Source organism: Bubalus bubalis, chromosome 14 (assembly GCF_019923935.1).
Source record: "Bubalus bubalis isolate 160015118507 breed Murrah chromosome 14, NDDB_SH_1, whole genome shotgun sequence".
Taxonomy (NCBI): domain Eukaryota; kingdom Metazoa; phylum Chordata; class Mammalia; order Artiodactyla; family Bovidae; genus Bubalus; species Bubalus bubalis.
Genome location: NC_059170.1, coordinates 48461599 through 48474212, shown reverse-complemented (window position 1 = coordinate 48474212; position 12614 = coordinate 48461599). Strand labels below are relative to the sequence as shown.

At 43.2% G+C, this 12614-nt stretch overlaps 1 long non-coding RNA gene across 6 annotated transcripts in view; it reads left to right on the top strand.

Annotated features, from left to right (window-relative positions):
- Window positions 1-11730, top strand: part of LOC102402031 — a 34497-nt gene extending 22767 nt beyond the window's left edge. Inside the window, exons 2-5 of one of the 6 annotated variants that reach the window (XR_003103208.3) lie at window positions 1149-1283; window positions 3249-6205; window positions 9794-9947; window positions 11047-11730. This is a non-coding gene — a long non-coding RNA (uncharacterized LOC102402031). Of the gene's footprint in view, window positions 1-1148; window positions 1284-3002; window positions 6206-8141; window positions 9948-11046 lie in introns of those variants that run through there. The other 5 variants (XR_003103203.3, XR_003103204.3, XR_003103206.3 and 2 more) reach the window with 5 other exon arrangements.
- Window positions 11731-12614: the final 884 nt, after the last annotated feature.

The following is a 12614-nucleotide window of genomic DNA, read 5'->3' as shown; positions in this document are numbered from 1 at the left end:
TATCCCTCTCCCCCAAGAAGTCCACTCCTCATCCCAAACCATGGAACCTTGTGGAATTCAACCCGGCAGGTGGGACATTTCAAGCATGACACCAGCTAATGAGGCAACAAATCCTCAGGGTCCCAAGGATGAGAAACTCTGTCCCCTGCCTCACTGGGGGACTGTGACGAAGGAAAAGTCGATGATGTCCTATGAGATGGGGCTTCTCTGGATCCTGGCCTGTGTGTGTCCGGGCACCTTTGTGGCACAGGTGCCTCCTGGAGTGTCCCAGCAAGCACGTGTTTTCTGCAGGTGGTGGACTGGGTCCTGGACAGGCCAGATGACCTGACCGCAGGGGCGAGGCTCAGAGTGGGCTGCCCTGCATCAGCTGTTTCTGTCTGGCTGGCCTTTGGCAGGCAATTCATCCTTCTGCACCTCAATGGCCTTCTCTGTGAGATGAATAATAATCTTCGAGTAGGGCTGGAGAGATTGGAAATAATAAAGTGAGCACCCAGAACATACAGAATATCCCAGCACGTGGTATTAGTTGCACTGTAAGGTTTGCAGATTCACATTATCTTTGTCTTATTATTAGTTAGTAGTAACTGTGAAGATGCATGTCACATGGTAAATGAACCTTTCACGGAGGTGCAGGTGTTAAACTGGAGGGTGGTGATGGGGGGTGGGGGGTGGGGCTCTGACCACATATCTCTGTGCTTTGAGCTTCAAAAAACATGACTAAGAAGAAGGGAGTGAGTGAATGAAAGACGCCCAGTTGTGTCAGACTTTGCGACACCATCGACTGTAACCTGCCAGGCTTCTCTGTCTATGGAATTCTCCAGGCAAGAATACTAGAGTGGATAGCCATTCCTTTCTCCGTGAATCTTCCAGATCCAGGGATTGAACCTGGATCTCTCGCATTGCAGGCAGATTCTTTATTGTCTGAGCCACCAGGGAAGCCCAAGAAGAAGGGACTATTATTTTACAGGACAAGACACCCGAGGCAGGAAAACACTGGTTCCCTGTTCCTCTACCCATAAGCACAGTTGGCAGCCCAGCTACAGGCCCACAGTGCATTCAGGAGCCCTATGTGTTGAAAAAATGTATTTCTTTGATTAAAAATGATGGCCCTTCAATGTGAGAAATGTTACTTAAAATTTAAATTACAGTTCACGAGAGTTTTGAAGACCCGCAAAGAAAGCATGACTCTGGGAGAAACGTGATGCTTGACAAGATCATGTCTGCTCAAGAGCTGTTTGCATCGTCACCAGTTTTGTGGTCTGTGGGCCTCAGCACGTATAAAGGTCTATTGTATTTTTAGTGTGGAAGATTCCATTTACATTTAGTGGTGTCTCCCAAGGGGCTTCCTCTCCTTACCAAAGGCTTAAGCTCTTCCACTGCTGCATTTTAAAAAGCAAATCAACAACTTTGATTAACCAGGCTCAGAGGAAGGGCTCCAAAAAGGCTGCTGAAATGACAACCAGCTTACTCTTCCACACAAAAAAGAACACAGGAAACTCTGGAGTTCAGCCCTTCCGTTCTGGCAGCAACCTCTTCTCAGCAAGTTCCTCTAAAGGCCTGTATCATTGAGACCCTTCTGTTTCTAAACAGGACATCTGCATTTCCCGATCAGTTTCAGTTTCAGGCTTGGGGAATAATTCTGCTCAACTTCCAGACTTGCCCTTTTAATAATACTAGTTATCAGTGTTATTTGTATAGCAACTGTTTAGGGCTAAATGGCAGGCAATCTCTCATTTTCCTGTAGGAGGCTGGTTTTCTGCTCCACTTCATGGGCAGGAAACTAATGTAGAGAGAAGTTATGAATGTGCCAGGGTCACCAATTAGACATGGTGGAGTGGAAGTTTGAACCCAGGTGGCATGACTCCAGAGTCCACCCTCTGCGCATTCTGCTCTGAGTGGGCACTGGGCTTCGATTTAGGGTACAAATTGTCCTCAGCAAACAAGAGCTGATGACTCAGCATGCCTGATGCTCTGGAGAACAAGTAAGTTGTGATTCCTACCTGTGTCAGCACCATGACGAATCACTGAACACTTTACTTACAGCCTTCTAGGGGAGGTAGGTATTCTTATCCCCATTTTTCAGATGAGTAATTGAAACTCAGAGAGGTTAAGTCACTTGCCCATAGTCACACAGCTGGTTAATGACAAATTCTGGCTGCAAACCCAGCTGTTACTGACTCCCCATCTGAGGTTTTTTTCCATTATGGTGTGCTACCAGTTTACAGGAGATGATAAAGGTGGACAAGCCCAGGCTTTGGTGGAAAGTTTCTCCTTCCAACCTTCAAGGACTGTCAGAATTATCACTAAAAGTTCATTTGAAATTCACATTACATCTGTCGTAAAAACAATTTTGTCTGGTATTTTTAACTTCCGTAACCCTGGTATTGGTGATGGCTGTCGGCATTTTCAAGTCTGTTTAAGAAGAGTATTCAAACTGATTTGAAGCATGTCTCAGCCTACTTTGAGTAGCAGGTTTTCACCAGTGGATCTTCTGTGTCAGGGATTTTTCACATTAGATATTCTTGAAATTACCTGCTGCTGGACATGGTAGATAATGCTGAGCAGGTTGCTTGGGCAAGATGCATCTTCATCATAAAAGTCAAATTATAGAATAAGTCAAAAAGAAAAAGTCAAATTTCTTTGTTCTGAGATGAACTCAGAACAAAGAAACAAAGCAAGGTGCTCTTTCCTCTTCTGATCAGAGTTATTCCTCCCAGAAGAAATTGTTATTGCTAGTTTCTTGGGTACATTTCCAGAAATTTAAGTAAAATTTAAAAGGTGAATATTGGATTGAACATCCCCACGTATTTGGTTTAGGAGAAAGTTCATTTGTCCCTTCTGGCAAAGCATTTTATCCATATGCTTCCGAAATCCTTTAGAATGAGTTTTATTTAAAATGAGTTTGGTATTTATAATTCATTTGGTATTTATAATTCTCACCTCCCCACTTCTTACTTTAGTATCTGTACAAATTTGCTTCTGAGTCTTACTGTGGGCATGGAGAGAGTGTTCAAACATCCACCATAGATTGAGTGGAAAGTGGAAAAAACTCAGAAAACTCTTCCAAAGGCTAATCATACTTAGATGGAGAGGAAAGACTATGGTGGGTCTGGACATTACAGGACCACAAACCGGATATGCTTTTCTTTTTCATTCCCACCTTTGGGTGTGTTTGTGTCGTTAGTTCTTCCTTGTGCTACACCACGACTATTTGAATGTTCTTGTTTGCTTGCTACTTAACCATACAGGGTGGCAGTCATTGAAGGTACCTGCTGCCAACTGAGCAAATAGCCCAGGACAGACAGCAATGCTCTATCGACTCTTGCGATGCCATTTCTCCATCGCTTCAGTGTCACTTTGGACACCTCGCCTTTGACTTCCAGGTTCAGCCTGATGAGTAAAACAGAAGTGTGTTGGCTTAAGAAGCGTCTGTGCTCATCAGAAGCGGGTGAGTCACTGTCTTCTAGGCTAGCGTCAGTGTTCACTCAGTACAGCCTTGGCTCCAGCCGTAGCCTCTGCCCCAGATCGTGGTTAAAATGCTGACACTTTCCCCATTGCTGTCTTTTCACAATCTCCAGACTATTTCATGTCCCAGAGGTCAGGACATTGAGAGTCATTACTCACCCCCAGTGCATTCCCATTTCTGGCCCAAAGACCTACGGGAACTTCCCGTTTTAAGTTCTCCTGAGCGTTTTTGAAACTACAAACTAAAGAGAACTCAAGGACAGTTTCAGGTGCCACATCTTCTCCAACATTGAAAAATTCCAGGAGTTTCGCCGGGGGCGCTGCTGCCTTTTCACTCTTCTGGCTGGAACTCAGAACGAAACTCTTGGCCGTCCCAGCTGGGAAGTGCATTTTCTGGCTACTTTGGGGGTCTTTTGAGGACTCTTTGGGGGGAAGAAAAATTACATTCTCTAGCCCCTGTTTGGGGGGTTTACAAAGCTTCATGAGCCTGTGCTCTTTGCTGAGTTTGTTGCCAGCTCTGGGGCAGGGCTTTCCAGGTGACGCTAGGGGTAAAGAGCTTGCCTGCCAATGCCGGAGAAGTAAGAGACACAGGTTTGATCCCTGAGCTGGGAAGATCTCCTGGAGAAGGAAATGGCAACCCACTCCAGTATTCCTACCTGGAAAAACCCACAGAGAGAGGAGCCTGGCAGGCTACAGTCCAAAGGGTCGAAAAGAGTCAGACACCACTGAAGCAATTTAGCACTCCCTGGGCAGGAAGCAGAGTGTCCCAGCTCCTAAACTGGAGAATTTGACTTGCCAGAATTTAATGATTTGGGCTGGAGCAATCCTGCTTTTGCCAGTACAGATGTTTGGGAAACTCACCAGTCTTGTCTGTATTCCTTCTGTGGGAAAGAATCCTCACTGCCTCTTCCTGCCTGCAGGAGAGAGGCCACCCACCTGCAATATTCTTCCATCCAGACCTGTGGCTGGAGGAGCAGTGGGCAGAGTATGGTCAGACTTCTGGGACAGAGAGGCAAACCCACTTGATCCTTTGAAAGGGACCAGGAACCCACTTGAGAGGTTCATAGGCTTTGATGTTTGGGAGCTTGGGAGGGACCACAAGGATGCTGGCAGCTGGAAGATCTGCCTTGAGCCGCCCAGCCTCAGATGCCCCTGGACCACAAATGGGACTGAGCCCTCTCCATTGTGAACAATGAGGCCCCTCACCAGGGTGTCAGCCTGGGAACCTGACCTGGTGCTGGACGGGTCTCGCCCTTGTAAGCACCCGGATTGGAGGCTAGGATTCTTCTGAAGCATTCCCACTGGTTTCATTTAAAATATATATTTCATTTAATTATATGCATTTGTTTCTCTTACTACAAAATAATACATATGTATACTAAATTTTTAAAAAATTACTGGAAAGCAAAAAGAAAGCAAATGGTATCCTAGTTCAGGCAGAATGACTACTATTCATTCAATAGCTCTTTCCAGATATCTAGATCTTGATATAAAGCCATTATTTTATTTATTTATATATTTATAGGGTATAAAGTAGTGAGAGAAGCATAATTTTCTTTGTCAAGAAGCGAAGGGACTAACAGATGAGTCAGGTAATGAATAAATGGACAGACAAATACCTGATTACAAAATGCTGAACTTGATGAAGGAACATAGCATTTGATAGGAAATAACAGCAGGTGCTTCCCAGGGCTTCCCAGGTGGAGCTAGTGGTAAAGAACTTGCCTGCCAAGGCAAGAGACATAATAGATGGGGGTTCAATCCCTGGGTCATGAAGATCCCCTGGAGAAGGAAATGGCAACCCACTCCAGTATTCTTGCCTGGAAAAGAGGAGCCTGGTGGGCTACAGTCCATGGAGTCTCCAAGAGTTGGACACAACTGAGGTGATTTATCGACTTAGCTTGCACAACAGCAGGTGATATGACAGGGCTGATGTCACGGAGGAAGGACATTTAGGCAGAACCGGGAAGGACTAGAACAGAAGGAGCCGGCGGTCTCCAGGAATGCAGGCTGAGATAGGCCCAAAGACCCTAAGACTCGCAGACCTTGGCGGGTATCTTACAGAACATTCCTCTGATGGGATTTGTCTGATATTTTTTCTCATGGTTGCCTGGGGCCATGGGTTTTTGAAAGGAGACCAGAGAAGTAAATATCATCCTCCTCACATCATATCAAGGGCAGATGGTGTCAACGTAACGACTGCTGTTATGCTCACTTTGGTCACCGGCCTGATGCCCTGTCAAGTTACCATGACCCCTTTCCACGTTGTCATCTTTGGAAGGCAGCCACTGTCACTGCCCACACCTCAGGAGCAGCAGTCAGGCTTACCCTCTTGAAAATGAAGACTCTACATATGTTACTTGGAATTCTTCTCCATGAGAGATTTGACTCTTCTCTCCCTTTACATTCAAGTGTTTATATCAGCCGGGACTCGTGTTATTTACACTTTGTATGCATTTTTAAAATCTTTTAAAAATGTACATGTTTTAAACCTATACATTTAGGTTACTCCTTTTTGTTGTATGGTAAAGAATATTATAATGAACAAATGTGTGTTCAAGTTTTTGCTGATCTCTTCGCTCATTTATTGAGTGTATATTTCTAGACATAGAAGCTTGGAGCAGAAGATATGAACACTGTAATGTCTCTTGCTATGTTCTGCCAAGTTGCTTTCTAGGTATATTACTCAGCATCTACTTCTATCTGAAGATGATGACAGTCCCTGTCTCAACATGTCTTGGTGAGTGTTAAGCATTAAAATTTGTTGAAGGCTTTGTTGATAGGAAATGTATCACCTTTTTTAGCAAATTTAAAAAATTTTTAAATATTTTCTAAGATGGTAGGAAGTAAAGTGTCTCTATTTTAATTTGTGTTTCATTGCCAGTGAGGGTATATATTTTTGCTGCTTTGTGATGGGGGAACAAGCACAGCTGACGTGGTGTTCTGGCCTCTAGCTCACTGCTGAGCTGTGGTTTGGCTATTACAAAGCATCTCTTTCCTGCTAGAGCCCTAGGATCTCCCAGATAAGAAAGAACATGAAGGAAAAGTGTGGGCTAGGCCCACTTTTGCCATGATGCTCAGAAATGGTAGTTGCTACCCTTCTCTGATCACTCCGCAGTGTGATGGAATATTGTGGAATACCATTAGATGGGAATACTGAAGGCAGAGAAGGTTTTAGGATTTGCCTGATGACCTGAATTAGAAACCACCTTCCTTCACTCAAATCTTCTGTGCTGTATCTAGATGGTGAGCTGTGTGCTCCCCATGCCATGGTGAATATTGCATCTTCCCACCTTGAAGGAAGACCTTGAAGCCTAGCGAAGTCTACTTAATCAGTACTTTGAATAATTAGTCTAGTTAATCAGTACTTTTGGTGCTTTAGTGGGGGTAAGTACAAAGTCTGAGTAACTTTCTGGAGCTGGGGACGGTTTCACAGAGGAAGTGACAAAATAGAGCTAGGTCTTCATAACAAATATCAGTTTGTCAGTTGGAGAAAAAAAAGAAGAGCGTTTGACACCAAGATGTGGTGAAGCAATGGAAGATTTGGAATGTGGGTATGAAGGATGTATTCTGGTAACCACATGACTGGGATCTAACAGAACTAAGCAGAACTGATGTGCACAACTCCAAGCCTGGGATTTGGGCTTCAGCCTCCTGTACAGGTCTCCCTTGCCCTAGTTCACTTCCAGATAGTTGTAATGGGGACACTGCCCACATGGTTATGAAAGGCATGCTTGGCGATGGCAGAGACTGTCACCCTGCCAACCGTAACAAATTTGTGAAAGAGGATTGCCCCACCAGTATGTCACCTCTGATATTTTTAAGTGAGCAAGAAATAGCTTCTATTGCCATTGATTCCTTATGTATCAAACACAGTGGTTTACTATGTATTTACTAAGTACACATCAGCCAGCTTACTGTAACCAACAAACCACAGGCAGAGAGGGTGAAATAGTGAAGGGCTTGGAACGCCACACCAAGGAGCTTGGGCCTGTTACTGCAGAAACAGGATGATTTTTAAAGAGAGCATGACATGCTGAGTGCATGTATGGAGAGAAAGGGACATGCCTTCCAGCCCATGGACAGCATCCTGGTCTCTGAGATCGTTGCTCAGTTTGGTTTCCTTTGTCAGACTCCACTAGACTGAACCAACTTTTGGATGTGCCAGATACAGATTCTACTGGCCTCTTGAGCATCTGCAGATATCTCAGAAATAAATTAGAGGAGACATTTGAGATAGGTTGTTTAACAATCTCAAATTCCTCCTCTTCCTCTGTGTGTGCCCTGTGCGATGTGGCTTTTCTGCTCCTTCCTTCAAGAGACAGAGTATGTCTGGGACTTCCCTGGTGGTCCAGTGGCTAAGACTTGGCACTCCCAAAGCAGGGGGCCCAGATTCATTTGATCCCTGGTCAGAGTACTAGATCCCACATACTGCAACTAAGAATTCACATACCGCAACTAAAGATCCTGCATGCTGCAATTAAGACCCAGTGCAGCCAAATATCTACAAATAAAGAAAATACAGATCTTAAGAAGAGAGAAAGAGTATGTTTGCTCCCTCCTGAAATAGAGATATGGCCATATGACTTGCTTAAGCTCGTGGGACATTAGCACACGGGACAGGTTGGCTCAAAAAGCGCTTATGCATCGGAGTTTGGTCTTTCCTGCTCCCCTAGACCTCCATGTACAGAAATCCGAACTGGTCTCCTTAAGAATGAACGAGCACCTGGAGAGCGGAAGACAGACATGTGAGGCTACCATGGAGGAATCATGGCAAGCGATCCATCAGATGATTGGGGCCTCATGAGTGACTCCAGGTGAGACCAGCAGAAGACCTAGCTGAGCCCAGCTCAAGTTGCCAACCAGAGAACCATGAATAACCCACCAAGTTCTGATATTTGGTTACACAGCAATGGACAACTGATACAATAATGGGAATCTCAACGTTAGGAAGATCACAGATGATGCCAGTACAGAAGAAATCATCAATAGAAACATAACAACCCTGCCTCCATTCACTCAGAACTCCCAGTGATGCCACAGAGCAGCTACTAATATTCTGTTTGAATATATGGATTTATTTTTCCACAAAGCTGAATGGAAATAATGTCCTTAATCAGTCCAGTTTTTTTTCTGTTATATTTTGTCCTTCTATTTTTGTCTCTTCTCTTCTTTTTAGTTTCTCTTGTGAGGATAGTCTTGTTAGATATTTTAACTCCGCATAAATTCCTCTCTCTACTGGGGGTAACACCAGAATGTTGAAATTTCCTTTGCTTTGTGGATGCTCATGGTTCCTCCACATGTAGCTTCAATTACTTCTTCTTTTCAATTTCTTGAAGTTTGCACTTAATTCAGAAAGAAGAATCTTCTTTAGATTTCTTAAAGTTTTCCTTGATTTCTCCCCCAAATTAAATATGTAATCTTTGCATTACAATTATCTGAAATTATCAATATTATTTATATAAATCTCTGTATAGAACCCTGTCTCCTATATGACAGCAACTGGTAATATGAAAAAAAATTCAGAATTGCACGATAGGGAAAGCTGTTAGCTATAAAACACTTGCTCACCAATGGTTCTTTAAATTTCATGAATAGAATGCATTTCTTATTAAAGATTCATCTTTTCTATCTGAAAAGTCATATCTTTCAGTCCAAACTTTAACATCATTGTGGTTTCTTCTGTGACATTCCTGCATTTAATCACTAAATATTCAATATAAGTTTTCTGTATACTTGGCTGGGGCTTAGAGATATAAAGATGAATACAGAACTCTGCCTTCAAGATAGAAAGCATGTTGATAGATAATAATACTACTTCAACAAGCTAAGTGTCATAATAGACACACACACGGCGTTCCAGGAATTCAGAGGTCTGTGTGTGTGTTTGGGGCCAGTTGTGAATAAGAAAAGGTCTGAAGAAGGAGATACTGGATTAGGTTGTAGGTTACAAATAGGAGTAAGTCATGAGATGCGTACAGGGTGTGAATGGGTTGCTGAAGTCGGGGCCGCAAGCTGAGACGCAGTTATGGGAGGAACACACAGTGTGAAGTAGGGCATGATGAGGAGGCAGGTGCACAGAGCCTGGCCACTGGTCAGAGACTCTAGAGAACCAGGTTGAGGAAGTGACTTCATTGTGCAAAGCAGAGAGGGCCACTGGAGAAGTTCAAGTAAGATATAATGGTGGGTTTGGAAGGAAAGGAGACCATCAGAGCCCATTACCCTTGCATATCTGATAGAGAACAAAGAACTGAAATAGGATAGTGCCAGCTTTGCTGTTGTTATGAGGCAAAGACTTTACTAACTTTGTTGCAAACTTTATTCCCAGGCTTCTTTAGCCTAGTTGGCTGTAAAGAATAAATTTTATAAACGGAAGGTGAAAAGAAGTGCAATGTCCAAGGGGCAGAAATGAAAAGAAGAGATAAATGAAGAAATGGTTAGCAAGTTGAGCTGGGAGAACTTGCAGTCGACTGGCTGTGGAGGTAAGAGAGAAGGAGTGAAGGGTGACTTCTGGGCTGTCGTTTGGTGAGGGAGTGGATGGCAGAGCCCTGACATGGGGACACAGGAAGGGGCGCAGGTCACCACCACCAGCCTTGGAGGAGACTGCTCCAGCCTCAGCAGAACCCTCTTAGCGTGACACCAGAGTCATTAGTCATTGGTTTGGTTTGCTGGACAGATGACCAGTCAAGTTCATCCTGTTGGAATTGGTCTTTCCCTTCTTGATTTTTGTGCAAGGTGAGGATTTTGGCTGAAGGATGAGGAAGAGAATCAAGCCTTGCTCAAAAACGTGACACCATCATTTGAAAAGTTGTCGGTTTACAGCAAGTGATAGATACATGGCCCAGAGGAAATTTCCCAGAAGTTGTTATTGCCGTGTGCGGAGACTAAGCCTCACTTCACGATTAGACTGGCCTGGCGGGCTTCTCTCCCTGCTTCAGAGGAAGGGAACCCGTCTGCTGCTCTTTGTCGGTGGTCATTGACACAATGGAATATGTAGTTGGCATAACAATTTTGCTTAATGAGCTGTACACTTTTTAACACAGGCAGCTCTTCGTGTAAATACTAGTCAGGAAAGAGGTTTTTGGTTTTTTTTTAATGTTCAAGAGCTGTTTTAGTTAAACAAAGGGCAGGGAGTTCCTTCCTGAATGGTTAAAGTCCTCCTGATTGTATTAGCAATGTGCTGAATACAAACTGCTCCTTGGCTACTTTCATGACATTTATCAGAATTCTTGTTAAATAGCATTTTCCCAAAAATGATGTGAGGAAAATCAAACAATGAAGCATACAGGTGATTAACCAGGAAAAACACAATGAATAGAAAAGTTTTTATGCTTCTTCACTTTGACATAAAGGAAAAAAAATACACTTTTCTCTTTAAAGATATAATTTGTAGGTAAAAACTCAGTTTCATTGTCACTATTATGTATGTTAACTTTTCATGCTCAATGCAATCTTTTAAAAAATTAACATATTTTAAATAGATGCTTATATTATAGAACATTCAGACAATACAGGTAAGCACAAAGAAGAAAATACTCATCTCTCACAATTACTCCATCAGTTTTCTTTCCTTATGTGAAGAGAACAGCATTCACCGGTTTGTTGTGGGAAGAACACGGTCAGGGACTGGAAGGAACATACGGATGGTTTGATCACTGGAGGCCATGAAGGATAAACTCAAATACAGATACCCAGTCTACTGGGGGCCCTGAGCGGAGATGTGCTGGAGGATGGAGGTGTGTCATTTTGTGCTTCAAGTTGCAATGAATGGAATCTGCACTTCTGGATTCACGGGGCCAAAAACTGAACTCTTCTATGTAAGAGAGGGGAGAGGATTCTGAGGTCTCTTTTGGGAAGGAGCAAGATGCCAAACTAGGAGGAGGAAAATAAGATCAAGAGAGGTGGCCATGGCAGGAGGGACAGGGAGATGAGAAAAGTTCTCAAAGCTATAGTGTCTGGAAAGGACTTCTGGTTTAGTGTGAGATACATGGTGCATCCCGTGTCTTCTGAGATTCTTCCCCAAAAGTCAGGAAATTCTTCATCAGTCACTAATGCTTTTGAGGGAGTAGGTTTTTGCTTCTTTAAACATAGGATCCTTGCTACCTGGCTATTTCTTATCTGAGTCCCCCCAGTTACCAGTTCTTTTATTTTCCACTATGGTTTATCTCAGGATATTGAATATAGTTCCCTGTGCTATACAGTAGGACCTTATTGTTTATCCATCTTATATATAATAGTTTGCATCTGCTAACCCCAAACTCTTAATCCATCCCCTCCTCCCCTCCCTCTTGGTGACCATAAGTCTGTTCTCTATGTTTGTAAGTCTGTTTCATAGACAAGTTCATTTGTGTCATATTTTAGGTTTTGCATGTAAGTGATATCATATAATATTTGTCTTTCTCTGTCTGGCTTACTTCATTCAGTATGATAATCTCTAGGTCCATCCATGTTGCTACAAATGGCATTATTCCATTCTTTCTTGTGGCTGAGTAGTATTTTATTGTGTGTGTGTGTATACACACACACACACACACACACACACACATATATAAAATCACATCTTCTTTATCCATTCATCTGTTGTTGGATATTTAGGCTGTTTCCATGTCTTGGTTATTGTGAATAGTACTGCTATGAATTTAGGGCTGCATGTAGCTTTTTGAATCATAGTTTTGTCTGAATATATGCCCAGGAATGGGATTGAAGGAGTAGATGGCACCCAGTTGCCTGTTTGTTGAAGGAAGTCCAAGCTAACTAGCGTTAACATTCCCTAATGCAGTGGCCAGAGAGAATCAGTCAGTGCTAAACCACCTCTCCCCATTTTTCACTCCAGAATTATGTTTTGTATTTTGTCTTAAGTAGGCGTTTTCTTTCTACCTAAAATGAAGAAGTAGAGTTGATCCCCACCCATTTTTCTCTTTTTCTACGTGATTGATGTGGTCAGCTTCCGGAGAGTGTGACCTCAACACAATGCACATCACTGCAAAGTGGATTTCAACTCTTGCAAAAGAGGTTGGGATTTCATGAAAGTTTGCAAGTGGTATTGGAAGAACTACTCAAAACATCTGCCAAGTCACTGACACGTGAGGACCTGGCTGCATTAGAGCAGTTGGTAATAGAAACCAACAAAGAAGACCTCAGATGCTGCT